The 21,887-nt window shown below is 35.5% G+C and overlaps 1 protein-coding gene and 1 long non-coding RNA gene across 3 annotated transcripts in view; one reads left to right on the top strand and one right to left on the bottom strand.

The window, feature by feature from the left end:
• The window catches only part of calcr (calcitonin receptor), a 129,571-nt gene extending 121,366 nt beyond the window's left edge, over positions 1–8,205 (bottom strand). For both annotated transcript variants that reach the window (XM_087295990.2, XM_087295988.2), the window contains exon 1: positions 7,948–8,205. The gene's annotated coding sequence lies outside the window, so the exon portion shown is untranslated. The remainder of the gene's footprint in view (positions 1–7,947) is intronic.
• Positions 8,206–14,071: 5,866 nt separating this feature from the next.
• si:ch211-120e1.1 lies at positions 14,072–16,327 on the top strand. Its single transcript, NR_186858.1, is given in 2 exon segments — positions 14,072–14,121; positions 15,586–16,327. It is a non-coding gene; the product is annotated as a si:ch211-120e1.1 (long non-coding RNA).
• The last annotated feature ends 5,560 nt before the right edge of the window (positions 16,328–21,887 follow it).

Consider the following 21,887-nt stretch of genomic DNA (forward strand, 5'->3'; position numbering starts at 1 on the left):
TTTGATTAGTAACATCATTAAAACAACAAATACAATATTATCATAGATGGAAGAAAATATCAAATAAGTAAATATTGCACAACCAGCTCACCTTTTTATCTATAAACCAAAATATATTAGTGTACGTTTTCATTTCTGTCCATCAGTGAGAACTATAGATGTTCATATGAACAAGTGTTCATTTTTCCACTCATGCTTTATTTATTTTTCTGCATTACCATGACTTTTAATCCTTGCAAATCCAAAAAAAAATGCTTTAAAAAAAGTGTTGGAGTCCATTACACAACGCATATGGCAGTCTGTCAGAGTCTCCGCTGAGACTTCAGCCAGTTCAGTATGCCTGTCCCATATTTTGTCCCATCTAAGCATGTCCATATGAGAAAGCAAGATAATTACTTCAGTCATTCACCAAAATTCCCAGTAGTGTTTAACATGAATAAGATTACTGAAAGCCCTATTTAATAAATGTATAGATCAAACATAAATGAAAATTTAATCTCACGCCATTCCAAAGCTGTGTGGCTTTAGATATGCAGAACACACAACAACCATCTCTGCCCATATAATGACAGTCAGTAGGGGGTTCAAAACACAGCCGTCATTTCCATTTAAAGGAAAATATCTTCTTTTCTGTTCCACAGAATCATGTTTGGATAAAGCTGAATGCAAGATCGTTTTTGGATGAACAATCTCTTTAAGAAGATAGGACCATATCCAAATGCATCTAAATTGCTATTGTGTCTGTATAATAAATGTTTATAACCCCTTTTAATGCATTAAAGTCAGTTTTGATCTAGAAAAGGTCCACAAAAAAGTGCATATGTTGCTTTAAGTAAAGTAGGAAAGCTTAAGAAAATGTTGTTAGACACTTGAAATGCACATTTTTGTTTTTCTCAAATATTTTTTGTGTAACGGAGGCCAGCTAGTAAGTGCTGTGCAGGTAAACCTCACTCCTCTGACCTCTAAAGGTGCTCTAGAGCCTTGGTGTCTTTAGACGCTTGAGGCCATGGTCTTTAGCCTCCTTGGTAGAGCAACTAACTCCCATGCGGAAGGTCGCCGGATCGATATCAACTCGGAGCGGGTTGGGTGGCGTAGGACCGGCGGGGTTACATTTGCATTTGTATCGAATTTTTAATGTTTCTTGTTTGGCTCACTTTGGCTATGTTTTATAAGTTATATTTGTGTGGAAGAAAAAGGAAAAATATATATTTAGCATTCTCCTCGTATGATTTATCACTATCATTTTGAATGTTTGATTTTGCTGGCATTTATCACTGTTTGATTAAAAAATCTTAAGAGCGACATTTATGGTTATTTGGTTCATTCAAAAAAAATAACTATGTAATTTTCAAGATTAGATGCAATGTGTTTGAGTTTTAATTTTGACAGAATTAAATTAAATTCCATTCATGCATATGTGTTTCATTCTGCTAACTTAAAGATAATATTGCAATAGCTATTATTTAATTTATTAAAAATTTAATTTATTATTTTCAAATAATTTTTACATATATATATATATATATATATATATATATATATATATATATATATATATATATATATATATATATATATATATATATATATATATATATATATATATATATATATATAAAACGCACAATTGAAGTCAGAATTATTAGCCCCCCTTTGATTTTTTTTTCTTTTTTTAATGAAAAAAACAGAGCAAGGAAATTTTCACAGTATGTTTGGTAATATTATTTCTTCTGGAGAAAGTCTTAGTTGCATTATTTTGGTTAGAATAAAAGCAGTTTTTTTTAATCATTTTAAGTTCAATATTATTAGCCCCTTTAAGCTATATATTTTTGATAGTCTACAAAACAAACCATCATGAAACAATTACTTGCCTATTTACCTTAACCTGCCTAGTTAACCTAATTAACCTAGTTAAGCCTTTAAATGTCACTTCAAGCTGTATAGAAGTGTCTTGAAAAATATCAAGTAAAATATTTTTTACTGTCATTGTGTGTGTGTGTATGTGTGTGTGTGCGTGCGTGCGTGCGTGCGTGTGCATTTAGAAAGAGTTTTTCTAACACATTTTTAAACATAATAATCCTAAAAACTAACGTATAATAGCTTTATTATTTTGTCTTTGCCATGATGACAGTACATAATATTTTACAAGATACTAGTATTCAGCTAAAAGTGCAATTAAAAGGCTTAGCTAAATTCATTATGTTAAACAGGCATGCTAACTAAGTCACTGGAAACAGAGCAAATGGTGGTTTGCTCTGTAGACAATCGAAAAAATAATTAATATTGATCTTACTTTTTTTATTTTAAAGATTCAAAACTGCATTTATTCATTTAGACTACAAGAAATAAGACTTTCAACAACACAAAAAAATGGCCTTGCTCTGTTAAACATCACTTGGGAAATGTTTCAAATGATTTAACATGAGGGCTAATAATTTTGCTATATATATATATATATATATATATATATATATATATATATATATATATATATATATATATATATATATATATATATATATATATATATAAAGGGAATAAATGTGGTATTAATCAGTTATTCTTTGGGTCCAAATAGACTTGCAAAATTAAAATAGCACATGTGAACTCACTATGAATATTAAATTTAATACAAGAATTTGAAATGTTGTCCATGTATGTCCAAAGCCTCAGCAATGGAGAGGCAAAACACTCTGACAATGAATCTTACAATTCAGTAACAAACAAGGCAAGCTCACCTTCTTGAAAAAGCAATTAAGATCTGTGTTCTGTGTATTCAATATATTAGGCAAAGCAATCACGAAACACCATTGACGCAAAGGCAGTGAAATGAGCAGACAGACTCATGCAATGCCAAACACTCCCATTACACCGAGCGAAGAGAGAGAGAGAGAGACAAACCAACCATGCATTGCCTGCTGTCAACCTCTGCTTGTCTGTCAGGCCACCGGTGAGCAGATCCACTCACAAAAATAGAGAAAACCAAATAGGTTGCAAACGAGAACAGGCCATGTGGACCATCAGAAAGAAAATCAAGTAGAAAGAAGATGAAGCAAAAGAAGATTGCATTAGCAGACTTGGCACATAACACAACAGACATGGTATATAACATTGGTGAAAATGAGTGAAGAAAATGAGGCACTTAAATGAAAGCAAAATGAAAATCCAGAATCCATGTGGAAATGGCAGACATACTTCAGACATACAGAAAACTCTTATTGCGAGGCTTAATTCAGAAGTCATTTTTGCTTCATTCATTGTGCACAATTTTGATTTCTCTTCCTGTGATGAATCTTTAAGGGTCTGTTTCTGAGATATATACAGAAATGTTCGTGTTGAAGAGACAATAACATTCCTCATTCACGCTCAGGTGTTTATGAAAAAGTCTGCTATACTGATGTGCTTCATTAGGAAGTACCACAACCATCAGTTCAGTTTAAACGAGCATGGTAATTAATATCTGAGTGGAAAAATGCCTTCATTAAAGAAACTCAATCATGGCAAATAGGGCATGAGATGTGACATTACTCACGAATATTTGAAAGCTAGTATGTACTGTGAGAAATACAATGCTTTGCTTTAAATTAATAATTCTTAACCATTTTGGAAACAATTTACGTAACAATAGATATTGCATTAAGTATCAATCTAACAATACATTTGTTACAGTTCCTATTAATCTTAATTAACATTAGTTAATAGTCCTACTGTAAAACACGGTATATTTTAGTTGTTAGTGGTGTTGGGGTAATGTGTTACAAGTAATGCAAGTTATGTAATCAGATAAGTAATTAGTAGGCCCACACGGAATCTGCGCGTGCAGAATTCCGCAGATTTCTGCAGATTTTTAGCCCATCATTAATTCTGTTTATTTGCTAAAGTAAATGTGTAAATCTGAATTTATTCCGTTTTTATTTAGTAATTTATAACTTTTTATTTCATATATTAAGGTTTTTGTTATGATACTCCGCAGGATACTCCCAAAATAATTCTGCAGAAATCTGCAGATTTTTACCAAAATTCTCCGCAGAAATAGCAAAAAACGTCCGCAGATTCCGTCTGGCCCTGGTAATTAGTTAAGCAATGCATTACTTTTTCAAATTACTTTTTTAAAAAAAGTATCACCAGATACAGTACTTTGTTTTCCCATTTTCCCATGTGCCCGTGTTTGGTTTTTTGACATCACGTTTGGTATAAAACATTTGTGAAAATTGTTTTTTTTTTTTTTACATTATTACTAAAAAAGCTAATTAAATTGTAATGTAAAAAGATGTAAAAAGTAATGCAAAAGTAACGATATACATTACATTTCCTAAAAAGTAACCAAGTACAGTAACATATTTAATATAGTTACTTTTTAAAAATGAAAGATTGTATATTACTTTTTAAAGTAACTTTCACTGATTGTTGAAATAAAAAGCTACTTATTACTACCCTCTAAAAAGTGATTAGCAGACTTAAGTTTAAAAACTGAGTCAAGTGAGTTATTAAAATCAAGTCAACTTTACAGTACCAAGTAACAATGATTTTATTTTAAAGTAAGGCTTTGCTTTTATGGCAATGGGTTACTCACTTTTTACAGTGTACTCCTAACCTTAAATTGAGTTTGTTGGTATTTGCTGGTGTTAACTAATATATTTAAATAATAACATTTTAAATGTCATTTTAATTTCAATAAAATCAAATAACTTGCAGCAACATGTAAGCTCAGTTCTGTTAAATAATATTTACTCACATATTGCTAAATGGCGACCCCGGATTAATAATGGGACTAAACCGAAAAGAAAACGAATGAATGTATTTATTGCTAAAATCAAAAGTTGTGGTATTTGTTAATGTTTTAATGTTATCTATTTTTAAATGCTTCAGAAGTATTTTAATTCCTGTTAACTACTATTAATAAATCATGTTTTAGTACAAATTCCCAATAATAACTTCTTACACTCATGTACAATATATTTTTTTGCATGTTCAAAATACTTAATTGAAATGAGCTGAAACAACACAATTCTTGAGATTTCATCGGGACAACTTGATTTTTATTTTTATTTTTTAATCCACATAAATTTGTTAAACGTATTAAGTTAACTCAATTAATTTGTGTTGGGACAACATGAATGAATTGTGTGAAACCCTGCATTTTTTACAGCGTATTACCTGCCTATTAATAAGATATTGTCTGTTTATTAGCACTGATAAGGTATGTTCTCCTTCTAAATCCCTAATCCAATACCTAAACCCAGCCACTATGTTACTAACTATTACCAATCAAAAAATAGTATTTGTTTTTTAGCTAAAACACTGGCACAAATAGTACATTAAAATAAAGTGACCCTTTTTTATATTTTGAAATATTTCAAAATTGCACTATTGGTGCTTTTTGGTGGCAAAGTTGAATTTTGGGCAGTTGCTTTGGTGCTCAGGAGATATTTAATATAATTTGCAATGTTATTTAATATTTATACAGATATAACAGGATTCCTACAGGTTTCACTAAGTTATATTTAAGACTTTGTACAACCTTTTAAAACCATTTACCCCATCAAATGTAATAATTAGGTATTCCTTAGCCACATAATTTACATAATATGTCAAACAAGCAAACAACCCCTAGTTGTATACATAGTCATTTTCTTCAGCACTACTTATAAGCTCTTAATAAACTAAATGTCTGCACATGCAACAGTCCATCCAGGTCAGCCTCTTACACCAATTTGGTCTGTAAATACATGTAGAACTTTCAAACATTTTTTTTTTTTTATTAAATTGGCTTAGTTATTAAATTAGCTATTATAATATAAGTTTTACATGTAGGTTGGTTTATGTTTTATTGAAATGGATTGTTGATGACTGATTTATGTGGATTGAACATAAAACAATTAAGTTGTCCCAATGAAATCTCAAGAATTGTGTTGTTTCAACTCATTTTAAATGAGTAGTTTGAACGAACAATTAAAATATATATTTTTTGAGTGTAGCTTTACATGGACATAGTTAGACCTGGTTAAAAATGACCAATTATTGACCTACAAGTCCATAATTCAGTATATTTAGGACTTTTTAAAACCTAAAATTCTGTTTTTTATTTATTTATGTAATACATTTTAAGACCCCGCGGACACCCTAATATAAGGATATTGATTTATAGAAAAATATTTGCAACATTATACTCTCACTTTTGATCAGCTGAATAACATTAATAAACTAAATAAAAGTATTTAAAAAGTAAATGCTGTGTTATAAATGCCTGTCTGAGGTGGACTTCTCCAGATCCCTGCACATCATTGTACTTTAGCTCCACCTACTGATTGCTCACACCTCATGTAGCATGAAAAAAGCATGCATGAAAATCACAATCCTGCCTGTTTTGAAAAATCTTCCTTACAAAATAACATTAAGGACATTATCCTAAAGAAATCTAGTGTTTTAAGTGAAATATTCACCCAACTGACTAACTAGCAAGATTATTAATCTACTTTCTAGAGAATCAGCACATTTAAATGCATGCTTTAAATAACAATAATGCAGAAAAAGAGGATGTTTTTCAGAAACTTTATTACGGTTAATGGGTCCAATTTTCAGTTTTTTACCCTCATTAAGAGCTGGTGTTCTTATAAAAGACGCTTTGCAAGTATTTTCAGCTGTTTCTCTTGTACAAATCCAGACATCTGCTTATGCTTATATGGTCAGTATCCAATTATACAAGTAAATCATTACACATCTACACAACAAAAGCTCATTAGGTCCATGGCGAGTATCAGTTTTCTGGTAGATTACCTCCACATAATATTTAAAGTGCTGCAAACATGTAGACACGGCCTGAACCTCACTAATGAATAATGCATGACCATTATCTGAATTAGGAGCAGAACTCAACAAGTGAATGTCCACGACCCTGTGAACTGGAACTAGTCCTACATTAACGTGGTTGTTTCCACTCTCTATGGTGATTCACTTTTGTGTTTGGTTTCATGGACAAAACTGATCTCAAATAAAAGGGAAATCGAACTGGCATACGAGGTCCAGCTCAAATAATGCATTGTGTACTATTCAATTACATCAGACCTTTATTTCTGCAAAGAAAAATCAATAGTTTTAAGATACATCCCTGGTTTGTGTCTTTTTGTGCTTTCTGATATTTCGGTTTAGCATGCATAATGTAAGAACATATGCATGTCCTTTTTTCTCCACTGTAAAAACCACATCTGCAATGGTTTGTTTAATCATTTTCCAGATTTCCCAGTTGCATCTCTTAATCCTATCAGTGGAAAATACGGTGGCGACTCCACTGTAATCCTCCTGCCATAAAGGAAACCTATCCACTGCATGCTTTCTTTATAGGGTTTATATAATGAGCCAACACAAGGGATGAAACGATGTGGTTATTATAATCATAATAAAAAGGACTTTAACTAAACCAGTACCCAATATGGAACTGCAAAACACCCAGTTTATGAAGCATCCAGTGTGTTATCTGTCACCATCAGACTTGATGTATACTCATAAAACACAGATGCTGCCAAGCTGTTATGTGAACTCTTTCTATTACATAATTGGCAAACCAATTAAACAGCTTAAGTCGTGCTTTCAGACGCTTTTGAGTTCAGTTGGAAGGTGCTTTAAATGTATTGACAGTAGGAAATTTCATTGTATTGGAAAACAAACAGATGGCTGCATGTTGCTAAGTCGACGCTTGACATTTATATTGTGCAAAACTGGAGGCTATTTTAACATTTTGAACAAGATCTCTATATTTAAACCATTATTTTATTAATAATCATATTTTAAAAATAAGATAAACATTTTTAAAACACAACACATACGCAGAAACAAAAATAAAATCATGCAAGACTTAAAGAACAGCGAGATTAAATGTAATTTAAAACATGCAAGGCCATATATAGGCTAAATATAGTATTTATAAATGTAATTAAATTTGCATCTTACCTTTACGCAGATGAGAATGTAAATCCGTACTTCACTTTCTCACGCTGGGCTCCTCAAACTGAATTCCATCGTCTGGCTCTAAAATAAGTGATGCATTCACAGCATCTTGTGTTTTATCTCCGTCGGAGATATATCCTGTCATTAAAAAGTAGTGTAATCAGAATCGTCACTGTTTAACATATTTTTTTATGGGCAGAGACGTTTCAGTTCAGCAGCCGGTAATCCAAGTGCATCTAACTGGCGCTCAGCTCATCTGTCGGCGAGCATGTGGAGTGTGTGGGCTCCTCCTCGAGTCTCTGACAGCGGCTCCATTGCGCTCAACGCACACATTCGGGCTGTGTTTTAAATCCTAGTGAGCTGCCTTAGTAGACAGCACTTTGAGCCCCGGAGATGCATTCGGAGCGTCAGGCTGGACAAGTTGGCTGTTTTGATTAGTCGATTGTAGTACATTCCTGTGAGAAATTTTTGCGAGGCGTCGTCCGATGTGTAGCTACAAAAAGTCTATTTTTGTGTGTTTTTTGATGCTACATTATAGTGACAGCTTAGCGAATTTTGACTAGCTTTTGTTTGGTTTAGTGACCAAGTCCAAAAACAAGCCGGCGCGGAACTGTTGTGTCAGAGAGAAAATATAGGCTACTCCATGTCCGTTCAATATATATGCAGCTATAGTGTTTCTTACCAAAATGATAAACTTCCAGTGAAAGGTTAATGTGACTTTTTTATTTTATTTTATTTTATAAGGTTCCTTTTACAGCACCGATGCGGTAATGAAATTAAATATAATCAGTTAAATTATTTTATTTAGTTGTTCAAAAATTAAACGAGATGAAAAGCCGTTTATATGCAAGCGCCCGTCAGGATTAGCAGGTTAGCGTAGAAACTCCATTGAAAGTACTGGGGTAAAATAAATGTTATATTTTAAAGAATTTAATGCAGTGCTTCTTGTACACATTCTGAGACCCACTTTATATCATATATTAATCAGGCAGTGGTTGATTTTTAAAGAAAACAGACCTTAAACATGCTGATTTTGAAATGGCACACAGTGACCCAGGTTACTAAAAAATTAAAAGTCCTACCGCATACTTCTGCATATACCCTATTGTGACACATTTGTGCCGCAAATAACATAGAATAAAAGTAACCTACAGTTGTGCAGTAATTACAGATTTATAAAAAAAAAACATTACAATAAACATTGTACATTTTTTAAGCGCTTGTGACATGAAGTTTAACATTTGAGGAAAAAAAGAAAAGGCACAAGATGTTTTTAAAAGCACAACCTTTTTTTTAAAATGCACTATTAGTGTAGGCTACAAGACCTTGAAATGTGTTCAAAATATATATTCACATTCTGGAATAATTAAATTCATTCATTCATTTTCCTTCAGCTTGTCTTATTTATCAGGGGTTGCCACCCCCAACTATTATGGCATATGTTTTATGCAGCGGATGCCCTTCCAACCCAGTACTGGGAATCACCCATGCACTCTCATTCACATAGGACCAATTAAGTTCAACCAATTCACCTATAGCGCATTTCTTTGTACTGTGGGGGAAACAAGAGCACCCAGAGGAAACCCATGTCAAGATGGGGAGAAAATGGGAATAATAAATAATGCATCTAAAAGTTTCAAACACTACCAAATATGAATATATTGTCTCATTTTCAACAAATTATACAACAGCAAATCATCATGCAATAATAAAAGGTTACTTTGGAAGAAGCTGATGTAAAATTATTCATTCATTCATTTTCCTTCGGCTTTGTCAGCCACAGCGGAATGAACTGCCAACTAGTTCAGCATATGTTTTACGCAACGGATGCCCTTCCAGCCGCAACCCAATACTGGGAAACTGATGTTAAATTACCAATTTAAAAAAAATTTAAATATGCACGTGAACTGTAATAATAATTAAGTTTGCCCAAGACAAAAACTTGTTTATTTTTTAGATGATAAAACCAATAGTTTCAGCATCTCATTCTGTTGAAACCAAAGGCTGTCTTTGAAAAGGATGTGGTCAAAACGTCCTCCCAAAACCATGAGCATGAGGAAAATACAAAATGTCAGTACTGGATTAAATTGTTTTGCTTAAGTGGGGTGAATGCGTTTTTTGCAGATAAAGTAGTCCCATATTGACTGTCCCACTTACAATATGTGAAGTGTACATGTACTAACACAAGCTTCAAGTTTGATTACCAAAGTTTGTTTACTAAAAGCAGAATACAGAGACTGATTCAAAATTGTTGGGATTTTCTGAAACTGTTAAGACTTTTCATTTTATCAAATAAGTGGTATCTGAATATGTATTTACTTTAAAATGCTTGTAATACTTTAATTTAAGTGACACTTTTGACTATTAACTACACTCAAATAATTACGTGTGCTGCTTGTTTAAACTACTTATTTAAAATGAGTTGAAAACACAATTCGTAAGGTTTTTTGGGACAACTTAATTGTTTTATGTTCAATCCATTCAAATTTGTAAAAACAGCTGAGTTAACTTGATCAATTTGTGTTAGGATAACGAGGAGTTAAGTTAACATACTGTATTAGTGTTTAAAAATTTAAGTGAAGTGAACATAAAACAATTAGGTTATCCCAAAAAAACTCTAGAATTGTGTTGTTTCATCTATAATAGGTCACTGAAAAAAATTATTCAAAGATGATTCCTTGGATTTACTAAAATTTTTTACGTTAAGTGGTTGTAAACAATTTATTTGGGCTGAATTTAAACAAACAAATTAAGTTGAACATTGTTCAACTTAATTTGTTTGTTTAAATTCAACACAAATAAATTGTTTGCAACAGTTCAGCATGCAACACTTTTTTTCAGTTTGAACAAACAGAAAGTGTAGCTTATTACCTGCCTATTAAGATATATATAAAGTACATATTCTGATCTAATTCTACATCCCTACCACTTTAATAACTATTAAAAAGCAGCAAATTTACTGAGGCAACAGTCATAGATTTATATATAGCGAGAATTACCTCAAAATAAAATAACCAAAAATCTTATTAAAATTGTACATGAATACTGTCACTATCAATATGTGCAGGTCTTACCGATTCCACTTTTACTCTTCACTGCCTTTGCTGATTACATTATTTTTCTATCTGTTTTTAAAAGACGTTTCATTTTAAGTCCTCAAACACTTTCCTTTATTACAGCTCTAAATATTGCCTCTTTATGTAACACATCTTTCATAAATATGTTTCATAATTAAAAATGCTATGACCATAAAACAATGGCCAGATGTCCTCCGATCCACTGTTTTGTTCATTGTTTTTGTCATCTCTATGCTTGGTTTAGTTCGAAAGCTTAAGATTGAATTGGTAGGAAATCCCTTTGGGGATCTATTTCTCGCCAGCATGTTGCTCATGAGCTCCGATAGCATCTCTCACAGTGGGTGAACTGTAGAAAGTTTAAAGGTTCTGCCTTAGTTCAAGGAGCTGGAAAATTGATGTCAAACTTGAATGTGGAGTGAGATTCAAAATGATGATAAGGGAAAGAATAAGCAGGAATTTCGAGGCAAGAAATAGCAGTCCTGCTGTGACAGTGATGTCCATACAGTTAGGTCCATAAATATTTGGACATAGACACAATTCTAACATTTTTGGCTCTTTAATTTGAAGGTATTTACATCCAAATGGTGAATGATGTTGGAATTAAAACAGTTTGCACATGTGCCTCCCACTTGTTAAGGGACCAAAGTAATTGGACAATTGGCTTCTAACCTGTTCCATGGTCAGGTGTGTGTGTTATTCCCTCATTATACCAATTATAGAGCAGATAAAAGGTCCAGAGGTCATTTAATGCAGTGTTTTTCATTTTCAGTGGTTCGTGATGTGTGGTCAAAAAATAAAAAACCACAAAAGTTAAATATTTTTAAAACTTATTTTACACATATCAGGCTTTTATTTTGAAATGCGCTTACGACAGCCGTATCGTTTGACATGTGAAATTTTATTTAATTATAGCAACAAATATGTCGAAGTGCAAGTACGACCTCGATAATGTAAAGTGTGGAGGCTTAAAACCTCAGTGTGTCATATGCGTTGAGGTGCTCTCGCTACATATGACATCCCAGTTGCAAGGACAAACCTGTGGACTATTTTCAAAGACGAGTCCAATAGATGAGGGCATCGCTCACAAAAGTGCCTAACATCTTCATGTTCAAGTACAGGCACTCCACGCATCTTACTGTGCTTATCGTGTAGCAAAGGCTAAGAAAGCCTACACAATAGCAGAAGAGCAAATAACTGGTGATCATTTTAAAAATGGTTATGATTATTTTAATCATTTTACTTTAATTTGCTGGTTTGTTCTGATCAACAGGACCAGTGTTTACATTTTATTAACAGTTCAGTTTAGTTAATGGTAACTGAACTTTTCCTTACCCTAACCACTGTTTACAGTATTTGACATTTTAATATTACTATAATTTGATGCATTTTGTTAAATGACAGAGATAAAGTATTGTTTATTTGTAATGGTGATTTTCTGTCACTACTTGTGTATGTTAATAAATAAATAAAAAATTAATTATAATTCCTAAAATTATATTATAGTTCCTAAAAATTTGGGTCGCGCCTTGATGACCATGTAAAAATGTGGGTCCTGTAGCCAAACCAGTTGAGAACCCCTGATTAAAAGTGTGCTATAGCATTTGGAATCTGTTACTGCTGACACTCTGTAGTTAAAGCACATCTTGCTCATTTCATTTCAAATCCATTGTGTTGGTGTATAGAGCCAAAAAAATGTTAGAATTGTGTCAATGTCCAAATATTTATGGACCTAACTGTATATGATCAAACAGATGGATTTTAACAACCTTTTACCCCTCTTGCAGGGGTGTCCAAATTTGGTCCCAGAGGGCCGGTGTCCTGCAGGTTTTAGTTCCAACTTACCTTAACACACCTGCAAGGATTCTTCTTCTTCTTCTTTTTCGTTTAATGGCGGGTGGCAAACCAGCTTGAGGTGCATTACCGCCACCTACTGTGTTGGAGTGTGAGACTTCAATGAGTGGAAGGCTTACTACTTATTCTCTATAAAATAAAATAAAAATTAAATAAATAAAACAAAAAAAAAAACTATTTTAAACCCTTTCACCTGCAAGGATGTACTAGGATGAAAGCCTAGTAAGAGCTTGATTAGCTAGCCCAGGTGTGTCTGATTGGGGTTGGAACTAAACTTTGCAGCCCTCCAGGACCGAGTTTGGACATGCTTGCTCTATACACTCTCAGAAATAAAGGTATGAGAGTTGTCACAGGGGCAGTACCTATTCGAAAGGTAGATATTTGTACTTAAAGAGTCCTTAGTAGTACCTCAAAGGTACATATACCAGTACCCAAATGCACCTAAAATGTACCTTTGAGGGACCAATGTGGACTCTTCAGGTACAAATGAGTACCTTTTAAAAAGGTACTGCCCCAGTGACAACTCCTGTACTTTTATTTCTGAGAGTGTAGCATTGGGTTAATATTACATTCCTGTAGTGATGATGAATTCACAACAATATTTTAAAACTCAATGATTTTTACTTTGATTTTAACACTGCATATTTGTCTTATGTTGACCGGTCATGAAAGCACAGCAATTTTTCATATCACTAAAACAATGCAACACAATGACTCTTACATGAACCAAACGCTCTCTCTCTCCTTCTGATCCACCTCCTCATCCATCTGTGCCTCAGCGCATAAATTCACACACACACACACACATACTCGCACCCAGACAGGAAAAGATTTTTATAAGCATGAAGCAGCATATTTATGACATATTAAAACTTTCAAAGGATGATATCTCTATGGCTCAAGAGGAGGGCTAAACGTGCTCTTTTCGGGAGCGTGAGATTAAATGATTGTATGTCTGACAGAGAGCTGTTAAGATCCACATATTCGGAATTATCTCCAGACTTTTAACAGCTCTGAAAATGTGTCTTCAGGTTAAACGTCATCATATTATTAGCAAATGTTTAGTGCTGGTTTGTTTTAAATGCAGGGCTTTTTAAAATGTAAACTATGCAGATTTATTTGTTTAGTTTAATAGACGCAATATTCCCACTTGGCCCCTCCTCGTGAGCGGAGCAATGACAAAGCCACGCCCCCTGTTGTTAACGTGATATCGGTTGCCAGAGCACACGGAAGGATGAGTGGTGTTGAGGTATTTATGCAACATTGCGTTAAATATTGCATTTATCATGTATAAATAGTATTTTTGTAATATGAATGAATGAATCTTCAGTCCATTCAGCACTATAACGTAAGCCTATTAAACAATAATCACATGCCATCATAAAAACAGCTGCCTAGTAACCTGTCAAGTCGAGAGCAGAAAATAAGAAACGATAACAATATTGTTTTTTGAGACTGTAGAGAAAGGGTTGTGAGAAAGTCATGCACAAAATTGACCCTGGGTTAGCCTAACATCAACTACAAAATACGTTATTTGTTGACAGGAATGATAATGATGCTGTAAACAATATTTGTTTGAGCATCGATATCACAATATGTGTATCCACATTATATATACACTCATTCATTCATTCAGTTCTTTTTGGCAAGGCCCTTTATTAATCAGGGATCGCAATAGCGGAATGAACCGCCAACTTATCCAGCATATGTTTTACACAGCGCATGCCCTTCCAGCTGCAACCCATCACTGGGAAACATCCATATACTCTCATTCACACACCTACACCATGGACAATTTAGCTTACCCAATTCGCCTATGTCTTTGGACTGTGGGGGAAACCCAAAGCACCCAGAGGAAAACCATGCAAACATGGGGAGAACATGCAAACTTCACACAGAAATGCCAACTGACCCAGCCAGGACTCAAACCAGCGACCTTCTTGCTGTGAGGCGACATTATATATAAAATGATGACCGATTTATTTTATGTTTGATTGTTCAATTTTTCCCCAGAAAACCATAAAGCGCTGTTTATTTAACTTTTATTTTTGAATCCGTTGTATTTATATGTTTGTAATTTATTACATTTTATTGAGATGCACTGCATGAAACTAAAAAAATAAGACTTGATCATCACAGTTGATTCATTCTTTCCAAATAGAGCAATTCAAATGATCTGTTGAATGCAGGCCCGTAGCCAGGAGGAGTTCAGGTGGTTCGGAAGAAGAACCCACCCCTCATTGACAAAAGTCCAGAATTTGTCCCATACTTGAGCTCATTTGGTGGCGACGCAGTGGTGCAATAGGTAGTGCTGTCGCCTCACAGCAAGAAGGTCGCTGGTTCGAGCAATTCTTTTCAATTTATAACTCAGGGTTGTTCACCAGCCATCCAGACTTATGAAACCTGCAACTTTTAATTCTGTAAGAAAAATAAAGTTAAGAGAAAACAATTTACTTTTCTGGCATATGTAATCTTGTTCTAAACAGAAACACACTAGATATATTTTTCAGAAAACAAGACTTAACATTGTCATTTTTTCTTCTAAAGTACATGTCTCTTTATTTAAGAATGTTTAGATGTTTGAAAGCGAAATAAAAATACTCAGGAAGGACATCACTGTGAGAAAAAAAAAAATGAAGTACAGGCCGACCTCAGTTAAAGGTCACACTCAGCAGGAAACCTAAAGACAAGCCATCCTTATTTTCCCTCACAGCGGCTATCAGAGCAGAACTCCAGCCCACTCATGCCTGAAAGAAAAAGCAGAAGACCTGCAAAGGCCATCCATGTCTCTCACAGAGGACCAAAACAGGCCAGCGTCCCTCCAGTTATCTCAAGGCCAAGACATACCTGTTTAGGAAGCAACTTCGGTATCAGTCAATACATTTACTTGAACAAAAATATGTTCAGATGTCACTTGAATTGTACTCGTAAACACAAATCAATGGGATAGTTCACTTTTCACCATTCACTTTTTTTTCAAACCTGTTTGAATTTCTTTCTTCCGTTGAACACAAAGGAACATAGTTTGACAAATGATGGAAACCGGTAGCCATTGACATTGAAAGAAGATCAATGGCTACAGGTTTTCAACATCGTTCAAAATATCTTCTTTTGTGTTTAACAAAAGAAAAAATGTAAGCTGGGTGAGAAAACTGTGACAGAATGGTAATTTTTGAGCGAACTATACTTTTAAGATGTGAAATTTTCCTATTTCACTTTTTATATTTGTCGAGGTGCACTACACATCTAAACTACTACGGTCATGTTGGACTTTCACTGCACTTTGCAACAGGAAACACAATCACTTGTGGTGAACACTTGTGGTTTGATTGCAGAAAAGGCAAGACATTAAGCAAGAAAATGATGCACCATCATCTTAGCTTCCACATAAAACTTGGCAAAAATATAACTGTACTTGAGGCTTTCATTAAAATGTTGTTTTTTTTTTTAAACAACACACCTAAATCTGTTATTAATTTTGTATTAATTTTAGTTTGTATAATCACACTTGATAAAAACTGTCAGCAGAAACACTGATTAACATTCTCCATTTGGGCATGTCATCAGCATAAGTGACGATCTCTCCCTCATTAGCATAGGATGTTAGATTGCTGACACATGGGTTGTTCTTGAACGATCATTTATTTTAAATTAATCTTTTTTTAAATGACTTGAGAATGAGTCCTTTGAGGCAGTTATTCATTCATTTTGCGCTTGCACACATTTGTGCAGGTGAGGTACAATATTAGTTCCTTTTTCCAAGTCTTCTATGGTTGTATGGTTGTCGCCAGAAGTTAATGAGATTTACATTTCCCATTTATTGTATTTTATTAACGCTGTAACAGTTAATTGTTACTACTATTATTTTCTGATTTATTATTATTTATTTTATTTTATTTTTTTGCATTGTGTATCGTTTGGTATTTTGACATGTAATACTGCTTACGACCTCCGAGGAGCACTAGGTTGATTTGCACCCTTTTGAAGAGCCACTTACCATAGAGTAAGGAGGAGTGTTTGGTAGAGTGGACACCACATGTATCACTTTCGTTACCGGCCTTCACATTCAATCAGTTTGAGAACTGTTATCAGAAGTTATCTCTTAATTCAAGGATTGTTTATATGTTGCTATCCTTGTGCGTCTGTTGGCTTGCTGTTCTCACTGGTAGATGCAAAGTTTAACCAACTTCTCGGGGAGCACCATAGTTTCACTAAACAGAGGGCAACTTGACTGCTTTCTTACACAAAACAACAGTCTAATGCTGCGTCCACACCAGACGCGGAACAAGTGTCAAGCGCGAGTGATTTACATGTTAAGTCAAAGCAAACGCGCGAATAGACATCTTACGGCGCGATAAGTGCAAATGTCGCTGTGCGGATGACGCGAATTGTGATGCGAATCGCTCGAGTTCGAAAACCTGAGCTTCGCGTTAACCAATCAGAAGCTTGCTAAATGACGCGAATTGCGCGGTGCGTGTGGCGCGATACACACAAATGGCGTGGTGCAAATTAAGCGTTTGGCGCGCTTAACGCGCGTTTTGTGCAAATCAGTCAAGTTCGAAAATCTGAACTTCACAGGACATTCGCGCCGCGTTAACCAATCAGAAGCTTGCTCTTGTGGGGGCGTGATTGTGACGTAGAACCTGTTGATGGTGTCCCGGGGGAAATCTTCCAGCCGACACCGACAACAAGTCATCAAACTGGGCTTGGTTCAGTCAGAAGCACCGCTGAAAGCCTCTGTCATCCAGGCTTAGTTTTTGGAGAAGATTTATCCACGCGTTCTAGGTCTGGTGTGAACGCAGCATTATGCTAAAGTTCAGATTTTTGAACTCGAGTGATGCGTGCGAAACGCGCGTTAATCGCGTCAAACGCACAAAACGCTCAATTCACGCCGCACCATTCATGCGTATCATGCCATTCGCACTGCGTTATTCGCGCCGTGCCATTCGTGTGTATCGCACTGCAGGATGTCTATTCGCGTGTTTGTATTGACTTAACATGTAAATCACTCGTGCTTGACGTGCGTTCCGCGTCTGGTGTGGACGCAGCATAATGCTGTATGACTTTTCTATCGGCCGAATAGTATGTTTAAATTCAAATTCAGTACCTACTGAGGCGGTTTTGAATGCAGCCCAGCACACACATTTGTAGCTTCACCCTCTTTCCAAAAGAGCACAATCTCATTTGAATTTAAAGCGACAGTCATCAATATGGCACCATTACTGTGCATTCACAGCGAAAGCGGTGAGAGTGTTCAAGGTCGCTACATTTATCTCGTATTTACAGGGGCCGGTGCAGCATATCAGTTATATTCCTGCATAAACCATGCTTTCTAGCGTGAAAAAATTGCACACTTCTTATCAAATTCATTTAACAATGGAAGATCAAGCTGCATGTGCTGTGGCTTTGCTTCACTTAATTATCCAATGTGTCCATATGTCTGAAATATCCTGAAGCAGCAATACTGTTTTGTACTGTCGCATGAGAGTCCCACTTTTTTAAAGATAATATATAACATTAATGCACATCAGTAACTTGCCAGTAACTTATTTAATGCATGTTCCTGCAAGAAAACTTTGTAAATGATTGAAAATCCGGCGACCGCAATAATCAAACCCTTAGGAACAACTGTGGTCGGAACCAAAGTTCACAGGTCTGTGTTCTCTGAACTCCTCTCAATTGGTGGACTTCTTCATTCTGATTGCTTGCCGCCGAACCGAGTCATAGCTCATTACCATAAAGTTGATTCGATTTCAACTCCCTTATGCCCACACCACTACAGATACGCCACACTGCTCCTCGTCACTTATCGCCGCTGCTCTAATTAAAAATGAATGACTTCTGGCTACTTTGACGCTCGCCGCTTTCGGTGTGAACGTACGGTTAGAATCAAAGCCTATAAGGGGCAGTTTCAAAGAGTTATTTATAAGGCATTTTGAGCTGAACCTTCACATGTATGCTCTAGAGCAGTGGTCACCAAATTTGTTCCTGGAGGGCCGGTGTCCTGCAGATTTTAGCTCCAACCCTAATCAAACACACCTGGACAAGCTAATCAAGGTCTCACTAGGTATACTTGAAACATCCAGGCAGGTGTGTTGAGGCAAGTTGGAGCTAAATCCTGCAGGGACACCGGCCCTCCAGGACCGAGATTGATGACCCCTGCTCTAGAGGCATCATAGACATGCTTGTTTTTTCTACTGCGAGCTGATTAGAAGTAGTAAAGTAGGCATTTTATTCAGAAATATCGGGATAAGGGTTTCGGGAGAGACATTACAACCCAGGGGCGGACTGGCCATCTGGCAATTCTGGCAAATGCCAGAAGGGCCGGACCATTTTTTAAATGTGGGCCGGTCAGCTATTTTATTTTATTTCTTTTTTTCATATGTATTGTTTTTAAAATGTAGGCAGCTTTTATCTCTTGCAAAATGTGAATATTATGATGATGATGGTGATAATAGTAAGAATAATAGTAAATGTTAAGCATTGGCCCAATCGGCAACAACCGGCTGGTTTCGAGATGGGCCGATCCAATCTGAGGCTACTCAGACCTAATTAAAATCTGGCAAGAATGTCAAACAAACAGTAAGTGCAACACAATCTAATTATCAGAGATGGACCATAAAAAGGGAAAGGCAGTGAAGTCAGACATTGCCAAATACATAAAATTAACTGAAAGGGGGCAGTGCAGTGGCGCAGTAGGTAGTGCTGTCGCCTCACAGCAAGAAGGTCACTGGTTCGAGCCTCATCTGGGTCAGTTGGTGTTTCTGTGCGGAGTTTGCATGTTCGTGTGGGTTTCCTTTACAAGTCCAAACACATGCTATGGTTGAACTGGGTAGTCCAATTGGAATTGGGTAACCCAGTATAATGGGTTGCAGCTTTGAGGGCACCAACTGTGTAAAACATATGCTGGATAAGTTGGCGATTCCCAGATTAACAAAGGGACTAAGCCGAAAAGAAAATGAATGACAGGATCGCATTTATAAATGGGTTGTTTTTGTTCCAGTCACATACATTAAATGTTTAAATATCTCTTAAATATGGTACTGCTTATATAATTTTACCATCTGTACACCAATATAAGTAGTGAATGTGCGTGTCTTTGGGTGGGGCTGTGTCGGTGTGGTAATGTGGGCTGGTGTGTGGCTACAGTGCCAGGGCTGATTTTTAGTCCCAGTCCACCCCTGTTACAACCTAACAGACACCTCCTGCTCATGTAACCCCGCCGGTCCTACGCCGCCCAACCCGCTCTGAGCTGGTATCAAACCAGCGATCTTCTGCATGGGAGTCGGTTGCTCTACCAAGGAGGCTAAAGACCATTGCCTCTAGCATCTGTTGCTAGAGCACCTTTAGAGGTCAGAGGAGTGAGGTTTACCTGCACAGCACTTACTAGCTAGCCTCCGTTACACTGACCATTTCTGTTTGTCGTCAAAACTGACAGTTGAAGGCGCATGGTTAAGTATGTTAGCCATGCCCTTATACTTCAGACGGACGTAATCTGAAAATTTAACTGAAATTAAACAGGAAGTGCATTTTCAGATATTAATTTTAGATTACAAGGGCAAACAATTATTCTTTTCTTAATGACATGCACAGATGAACTGTTCACCACAAAACTATCAACACGAGTAAAATCAGTAGCGGTTAGTTTTGATTTCATGTGTACTTTAAACTGCAATATGACCATCTATTTCACAAACTCATAGTGACTAGAGACGTGACACTGATTTGACAGCATATTTCAAAAGCTCGCCTATGAACGTCTCTGAGGTGGATAATTTGACAACTGTTGATGTCTATTATTTCATCTGATTCTAATCCACTTGGATGTGCCGTCATTCACCCCACCCATGATATCATTCCTTTGTGGAGGTTTAAAATTGAGAAATCGGAGCGTCGTCTCCATAACAAACCATTTGTGACAATTAGGCCGAGTGCTCGTCACCACGTCTCATGCAACGCTCAGGCAAACTTGGCACGAAAGCTGCAGTTTGTCACAATGCCACCTTCACTCCCGCAGGCACTGACTGAGCAAACGAGATACAGGCTGTGTTGTGTTTGAAAAAGCCCAGAAACCCAGTTATTATTCCTCTTCACTCCATCAACTGCATTTCATGTATGGAGAAATTATAGATGAAGTTGTTGCCTTTTTTGCTGTTATCAATTGTGTGACGTTACTGGTGTTGTCTAATTAATTTTTTAGCCCTCCTGTGTGTTTAAAATGAAAGATGTTTAGATTTTGCTACATTTAAAAAGAACATTTCGATTTTAAAGTAATTTGTAAAATGCCATAGGAAGAGGATCTTGGAGCAGATATTGAAAACTGGCAATGGGAGGAAGCACAAGAACAAGTTCATTCTAGTTCTGTGTGTATCAGGGATGGTTTAATACAGTTTAAGATCCTGCACAAACTCCACTTGTCTAACTTGAAGCTCTCCTCTCTGTAGACCCACTGTGATAGATGCAGTCAAACTCCTACATCACTCTGTCATATGTTTTGGAGTTGTCCTAAAATTGTTAATTATTGGGTTTTTTAGTTAATATGAGAAGTGGTGGTGAAACAAACACACCCTGGGCCTATTTTAGCTATATTTGATGTCAGTGATGATGCAGAGATATCTAAAAAATTTACGTACAGTGATTAGATTTATAACCCTTTTGGCACATTGGATTGATTTTACTGAATTGGAAAGAAAAAGATTCTCCAGGTTGCTTCACATTGATAAAAATGTCATGTCTTGCAACTTGAGAATCAAAGACTTTCCCTTAAAAATAAAACTAGAAATTTCTATGTAACATGAAGTTTATTGAGTACTTTAACAAGAAAGCAGTGATGTGGAGTCAATCTAGGGCCATATATACTTGCAAAATAAAAAAAGTTTTGCAAACAAAAAATAAAATATTGAGCAAAAATAAATAAATAAATGCTAATCTCCAAAAATCGCAAAGAGAAAATAAAATTTTAAGAAATAAAAATGTCTTTTGCAAACAAAAATAAAGAAATTTAAAGGAAGGTTT

Source organism: Danio rerio, chromosome 19, assembly GCF_052040795.2.
Source record: "Danio rerio strain M-AB ecotype USA chromosome 19, GRCz13ab, whole genome shotgun sequence".
NCBI classification, from domain to species: Eukaryota; Metazoa; Chordata; class Actinopteri; order Cypriniformes; family Danionidae; genus Danio; species Danio rerio.